Source organism: Antechinus flavipes, chromosome 5, assembly GCF_016432865.1.
Source record: "Antechinus flavipes isolate AdamAnt ecotype Samford, QLD, Australia chromosome 5, AdamAnt_v2, whole genome shotgun sequence".
Classification (NCBI taxonomy): Eukaryota; Metazoa; Chordata; class Mammalia; order Dasyuromorphia; family Dasyuridae; genus Antechinus; species Antechinus flavipes.
In genome coordinates this window covers 285,932,052-285,940,315 of record NC_067402.1, presented here as the reverse complement: position 1 = coordinate 285,940,315, position 8,264 = coordinate 285,932,052, and positions in this window count along the sequence as shown.

The following is an 8,264-nucleotide window of genomic DNA, read 5'->3' as shown; positions in this document are numbered from 1 at the left end:
AACTTTATATTGAAATATATAACTAAGAAGGCAGTGAATAAAGGGATGGCATGGGTAAGGACTGCTTTGTCCTAGCTTCCTAGATGAGGATATTGAAACAAGTAACAGTCACAAACTCAGAAGAGTAATTCAGCTCTATGAGCCTGATTGTTAGAATCAAAAGATTTGTTATAGAACTTTTACCAATTCAGTCACTGTAATTACAGAAATGATTATAGAATTTGCTTTGGAAGGAAGAAAAGGGGATATGATGGCAATAATATTAAGACTGTTTTCTCAGGCCTAAGTCTAAAATCGCATACTCATCGATCGTAGGTATTCCATGACAGAACTTCCTCAGTTTGGTTTGATTTTAGGTAAAAAGTCAAAGATCCTTTTGAGGCAGCCAATCATTCAACAGGGTTCCACATTATTCACAGGGAGAGAATCTCAGAATATCCAGACTCAGAATCAACCAAGTGAAAATGTTTTTTGTTCAGAAAGGAAATAGCACTGTGGGAAAATTGAGTCAAGAGGATACTGCCATTACTGTGTGTAATTGTCTTTTCAACCTTTCCTGTTACTCATATATACCTGTAACATTTTCAGATCAAATTTTCTTTGAGCAGCTCTTGGAATTACCCCTTAGATCGTAGATTACTGGTCTAAAGATAATTAAGCAGTTATATCTGAATCTGAAAACTCAGATTCCCAAATCCCAAGATGTCCTACCTCTGCCTTTTCCTTTTGCCTTTCCCAACATCATGGTCTTTTTCAATGAACCCCAGCCTTATTATGTGGACAAAAATTTTAAACTTCAGCTTCAGTATTTGACTTTATTGTGAGTAACCTGAATTAATTTCTTTAAATCGATTGATTTGCTCTTCTTGCTGTACAAGGGACTTTCAAAAGACTTCTCCAGCACCACAGTTTGAAAGTGTAGATTCTGTGGTGTCCAATTTTCCCTATAGTCTAACCCTTATAGCCATACATAATTATTGAAAAACCATAACTTCAACTATATAGAACTTTGTCAGCAAACTGATATCTTTACTTTATAGTAATGTTTATATTTGTCAAAGCTTTCCTTCCAAGGAGCAAACGCCTTTTAATTTCATGGCTGCAGTCTCCTTTTGCAATGATCTTTGAACCCAAGAATATAAAATCTGACACTGCTTCTATTTCTTTTTCCTCTATTTGCCAGAAAGTGATGAGAGAGTTGCAAGCCATGATATCACCTTTTCTGATGTCTTGATTATCTTGGTGAACAGAGAACAAATAATAGAATTGTTTCTTTGCAATGTATTTTTATATATTTCTTATCTTTCCTTGCAGTTCTCTGGGATTCTGCATTCAATTTGGATATATCTTTTCCTTTCCCTTTCCTTTGTTTGCTCAGTTATTTGTAAAACTTCATCTGACAGCTATTTTGCTTTCTTACTCTTATTTTTCTTTGGATTTTGTTTGTTTGTTGTCTCCTGTACAATTTTAGTGTTCATAAATTTTCAGGCAATCTGTTTACCAAATTGAATCCCTTAAATCTATTCACTTTCACTTCATAATGAATGTCATTTAGATCATACTTATATAGTTTTCTGGTTTCTTCTACATTAAGTCTGAATTTTGCAATAAGGTCATTACATAAACCATAGTCAACATCAAGTCTTGTTTTAACTGACTTTAGAGAGCTACTCGCCTGATTGAAAAATATACAATCAATATGATTTCAATATTGACCATCTTTTGTTACTGAAAAAAAGTGTTTGCTATGACCAGGGAGTTATTTTGAAGGTCAAATTTGTCTGTTATTCCAAATAGCCTTTGATTTCTTATTTTAGCATTTCAATCCCCTATGATGAAAGTGACTTTTTTGGGGGGTGTTATTTCTAGAATGTGTTATTGGTCTAGATCTGTGAAACTTTTTGGCGTTAGTGGTTGGAGCATAGACTTCTATTACTGTGATGTTCAATAGTTTGTCTTGAATTCAAACAGGTATCATTCTGTCATTTTTGAGATTATATCCTAGTATTTTTTCTCACCCTTTTATGGACTATGAGAGCTACTCCATTTCTTCTAAGGGATTGTTGCCCACATATGTACATGTAAGGGTCATCTGAATTAAATTCCCTCATTCCTGTCCATTTAAGTTCATGGACATTCAAGATGTCATCGTTTAAATTTTCCATCTCCTGTTTGGCCACATCCTATTTATCTTGATTCATAGACCTTGCATCCCAGATTCCTCTACAATATTGATCTTTAAAGCATTTCCTTTCATCATCAGACACCTCCACAGCTAAATTTGCTTTTGGTTTTGGCCCAGTTGCTTCATTAGGAGTGTACTGGACACCTTCTGACCTTAGGTTCTCATCTTCCGATATCTCTTTTGGGTTTTCATGGCAAAGATACTGGCTTGCCATTTCCTTCCCTCGTGGATCACCTGTTGTCAGGACTCTTCACTGTGACCCATCCATCTTGGGTAACCCTCAATGGCGTAACTCATAGTTTCATTGAGCTACACAAGCCTCTCTGCCATGACCAGGCAGTGATCCAGGAGGGATCAGTGAATGATAGATTTGTATAAATAAGAATATATCACATTATAAAAGTCACACATTTATATCATTTGCTTGAATGGGATAAACTGTATTCCTCTCTTGCCTCTGCTTGTTGATGGGTCATTGGCTGTAGTACTCAGTTAATGCAACCCCAAGCAATTTTGCCCCATTCTTGGGGACTATGAAGGAATCAAATAGATCACATCAGACTCAGGTTCTTCAGACAGATAATGTTCTAGTATTTTGATCTTGGGAGATTTCTGGGTAAAAAAAATCAACTAGGTGTTAAAGTACATGTTATTCAGAAAGTCATAGAGTTAGCTTAATGTTGCTAATATTGTCTGTATTTCCTATTTGTCCATCTGGCACTTGAATAATGTATTAGATGTAAATCGTTAAATCCTGATGTGATCAGCTCTATGATAAACATTGGTGTTACGGGTCAGGATTGTGATGACTTGAACCTTCTGTTTTAATGGAGGGCCTTCTTTATTTTGGGCTGAATACCTGGACTAATTTTAGGATTCTTCCAAACTCTTTATCTCTTCATCTTATTTCCCCTGGGGATAATAAGAAAGAAATCTGATTGTCATTTGTAATTACCATATTATCTTTGCCATCTTCCTGTGTCTAAATCCCTTGTTAATTTTGATCTGATCTGATGTAAATTCTCGTGGTCAGTAGGATCCCCATCATTAATGATATATGGTTGATTCTGTTCTTTCCTGATTACATTCGATAAAATCTATAAATTCATAGCAGCAAATACTGATATAGCAAATACTAAACAATCATTCCTGAAAGAAATGCAAGGTTGAATTCCTATGAATCTCTGATTGCAACATTTGCTTTAGCACTTTCCAGAACAATCTCATGTACAGATCTAGAATTTCTTTTTCATTTTTCTGGATGTACTGCTTTGTTGATTCATTAACAGTGAACTCATGACCAACAACTCAATGCTTAGTGCCTGAAGGAAGCTTATCTAACATGAGTATTTTCTCTGTGAGTCACCTCACTACCTTCTTGGGTTTAGGAACTCTACACAGCACTGTCCTAGGGGGAATTGCTAAAAAGCAATTACTAAAAGTATTGATTTAGGGATTACAAATAAATTTTAGTGAGTAGGTGAATTTGCAAATGCGGAATCAAAGAATTAGGAGGATCAACAGTAAATTTGACCTCAGACTGAATTCTTCCTTAAAGCTTTCAGTTTTTGATAAATCTGGTCCTTTTGTATCCCAAAGTGCATTGCATGTAATAGATATTTAATAAATGTTTATTTCCTGATTCTGTATTTGTGGCAATTGCTCATATATTTGTAAACTAAACCATTCTTTCTCTAATCTATTCCCAATATGGAATCTGGTCAGCTTTCCTTTTTGGGTTATCTCCTGACAAATTGGAAGAAAATTCATGTCCTTTGGGCAGAGTTCCAAATTGTTCTCTGGAATAGTTGGGTCAGTTCACAATTCCACCAACAGTTCATTAGTGTTCCAATTTTCCTCATTTTCTTTTTTCTCTCATATTGGCCAATCTGATAGGTGTGAGATGATATCTCAGAGTTATTTAAATGTGCATTTCTCCTATCAGTAGTGATTTAGAGCATTTTTAATCTGGTTATCGATAGTTTTAATTTCTTCTTCTGAAAAATGCTTGTTCATATCCTTTGACTGTTTATCAGTTGGGCTCTTCTTTTTATAAAATTGACTCGCTTCTTTATATTTGAGAAATGAGGCCTTTTTTTGAAATCAGAGAAACTTGCTGTAAAAATTTTCCCTCCCAGTTTCCTGTTTTCTTTCTAATGTTTTAACTTCTGAAACTAGACATATCAAGCCTTGGGGAGGATCTTTTTTATTTTGAAATATTGAAATAATGTGTTTGTGTAGGTTAATTATTGAAGCTTTATACTTAAATCAGAAGAGCTATTGTTATATTTGGATGATTCTAACCGTCATAAATCCTGCCTAATTTGGAAGTGAAACACTGCCTAATAATTAGCGATTGCTATAATAACATAATAAATTGCTATAATAATAATAATAATAATAATAATAATGCTATAGCTTATTGCCACAATGTGGCAAAAAGAACATTTTTGCTCTTCATGAAGTTTCCATTGAGGGAAAGTGATGGCACAGGTTCCTTTTTATTTGCCTCCTTCTTTTAGGCTTGCCTGTAATTGAACAACCTTATCAGTATTCAAGGAGAGGGACAGCCCTCTGAGGTCTGTTCATTTTGATTTATTAGAAGAAAATACCATGAAGGGCTGGTCTGTCTAAACCTGTACTTATGGAATTTCTATATTTTATTACTCAATGTCCTGGGATATTATATAGCACTGTTAATCATGAATCTTTACATAGTCTAAAAGGTTAAAAAAAATACTTCCTAAAACAAATGAGTGATTGGTCTGTTCCAGCAAACCCTGTAGTACCCATATTTCACATCAAAGTACAAAAGAAATGAATGAAAAACCTATCTATCTCTGAAAACTTTTTCACTGACATCTGTTTTCAAAGATAAGGGAGAGACTGGAGGAGGCAATAAGCATTTATTAAGTGGCTACTATGTGCTAGGTACTGTGTTAAGTGCTTTACAAATATATCATTCCATCCTCATAACAACCCTAGGAGATAACTAATGTGATTATCCCCATTATAGAGATGAGGAAACTGAGGCAAACAGGATTAAGTGACTTGCCCAGGGTCACACAGTTAGGAAATACAGTAAGATGAGGTGCTCCCAATCATGAACTTCCTAGGACCTGATGAAGAAATCTGTTCTTTGATAGAAATCTAAAAGTAGAGCACCCCGGTGAGAGATGAGAAGGCAAGAAGTGAATTAAAAAGCAGATAAAAACTCAGAGGCCAAGATCTCGTCTAGTGCTGGGTACAGTGCCTGACACATAGTAGGCACTCAATACATGCTTATTGATTGATTGCTTGAAAGACTGTTTGCTGTCCAATGGGGATATTCTGACAGAAACAACTATTCTGTTGAACATAAAAGAAGCATCATATATAATGGCCTGTCTTCTGTCATCTACAGTTATTGTCCCAAACCAAAGCATTAGTAGAAAGACTACCTCTTTTTCCCCTTCATTAAAATGCCCAGATGATCAGCCAATTCTGATGCAAACTCACCTTCCCAATAAACAAGGACTTCCAGTGTCCATTTGATAAGCTTTAAGATAAGACAAAAATAGATTATTTCTCCCCAAACACTAAAATGCTCAGATGACCGGCCAATTCTGATGCAAACTCACCTTTCCAATAAACAAGGACTTCCAGTGCCCATTTGATAAGTTTTAAGATCAGATAAGAAAGATTATTTTCCCCCAAACACTAACATGCTCAGATGACCAGACGATTCTGCTACAGACTCACTTCCTAATAAACAGTGACTTCCAGTGTCCATTTGATAAGTTTTAAAATCAGATAAGAAAGATTATATTTCCCCAAACACTAAAATGCTCAGATGACCAGCCAATTCTGATACAAACTCACTTCCTAATAAACATAATTTCCAGTGCCATTTGATAAGTTTTAAGATCAGACAAAAAAGATTATTTCTCCCCCCAAATTAAAATGCTCAGATGACCAGACAATTCTAATATAAACTCACTTTCCCAATAAACAAGAACTTCTCCTGCCCTTTTGGTTATTTTTGCAAAAACAAATATTCCGTTGAACATAAAAAGAATAAAAAATTTAAATAGCCCCTCCTCTGGCGCCTGTAACTATTGACTCAAACCTAGATAATCGATTCTTCCCAGATATTAAAATGCTTCATGACCAGCCAGTTCTGATGCTGACTCCTCTTCTTAATAAATAGGGATTTCTACTGATTTTTCGATAGATATGAAGACCAAACAAGGAAAGATTGAGAATTTTTTTTCCTTCTGCTGAGCATTCAAAGATTCAGGTGACATCATTTTATCTTTGTGGCCTAGCTCATACCTGAGAAGCATATTCCCATATCAAGGAATCTCCTAATCTTTGCTCGAGATCCTCAATTTGAGGAGCAATACCTACTTGTTTCCTAGGTAGCCCATTTCTCTCTTTGAATAGCTATAATTGTTAGGAATATTGCTTATTTACTTGTTTGTTTCTTAAACATTAAAAAACTTTTCCCCATTATAAGTAAAGAAAAATTTTTTAACATTTACTAAAATTTTTTTTGAGCTCCAAATTTTCTCTCTTCTCTTCATTTCCCTTCTCCTTGAGAATAAGAAACATTTAATATAGGTTATACATCTTCAATCATGTAAACCTTTTATTATATTAATCATGCTGTGAAAGAAGACAGAACCAAAAGGGGAAACACACACACACACACACACACACACACACACACACACACACACACAAATGCAGAAAGTGAGAAATTGTATGCTTCAGTTATGCATTTAGACTGTCAGTTCCTTCTCTGGAGGAGAATGCTATAGCATTTTTCATCATGAGTCCTTTGAAATTGTCTTGGATCATTGTATTGATGAGAACAGCTAAGTTATTCATAGTTGATCATTGTATAATATTTCTGTTACTGTGTAACAGTGTTCTGGTTCTGCTCACTTCACTTTGCATCAGTTCATGGAAGTTTTTCTGAAATCTCTGCTCATCATTTCTATTATAATCATTGTTCCCCAGTTGATAGACATCCCTTCAATTTCCAATTCTTTGCCACCACAAGAGCTGTTATTAACATTTTTATACAAATAGCCTTTTCTTTTCTTTTCTTTTTTTTGCTGAGGAAATTGGGGTTAAGTGATTTGCCCAGGGTCACACAGCCAGGACGTATTAAGTGTCTGAGACCAGATTTGAACTCAGGTCCTCCTTGGTGCTCTATCCACTGTGCCACCTAGCTGCCCCTCCCCCTGTCCTTTTAAATCTCTTTGGGATACAGACCTAGTAGTGGTAATTTTGGATCAAAGGATATGCAGTTTTATAACCCCTCAGGCATAGTTTCAAATTGTTCTCCAGAATGATTAGATCAGTTCACAATTCTACCAAGAGTGCATTAGTGTCTCCATTTTTCCACATTCCCTCCAACATTTCTTTTCTGTTATATTAGCCAATCTAATAGATGTGAGGTAATATCTCAGAATTGATTTAATTTGTTAAAATATTCTAATCAATAGTGATAGAAAACTTTTTTTTCATGTGACTAATAGATAGCTTTGATTTCTTGATCTAAAACTGCCTGTTAATATTCTTTGACCATTTATCAATTGGGGAATGACTTGTATTTGTAGAAATCTGATTCAATTCTATGTATTTTTGAGAAATGAGGCCTTTATCAGAGACACTGTAAAAATCATTTCTCCACTCTTAGCTTTTAAATGAAATATAATCAAAATTGTCTATTTTGTATCTAGTAATAAATACTCTCTATCTCTTATTTGGTCATAGATTATTACTTTCTCCATAGTTCTGACAGGTAAACTATTCCTTGTTCTCCTAATTTGCTTATAGTATCATCTTTTTTAAATTTTATTTTTTTTTAAATTGTATTCATTTTATTTTTCTTGTTATGTGGTGTAAGATATTAGTCTATACCTGGTTTCTACCATACTGTTTTCCAGTTTTTCCAGCAGTTTTTGGTCAAATAGTGATTTTATGCCCAAAGCTGGGGTCTTTATGTTTATCAAACACTAGATTACTATGATTATTTATTGTTGAATCTTGTGTACTTACTGATATATTGCTCTATTTCTTTGCCAAT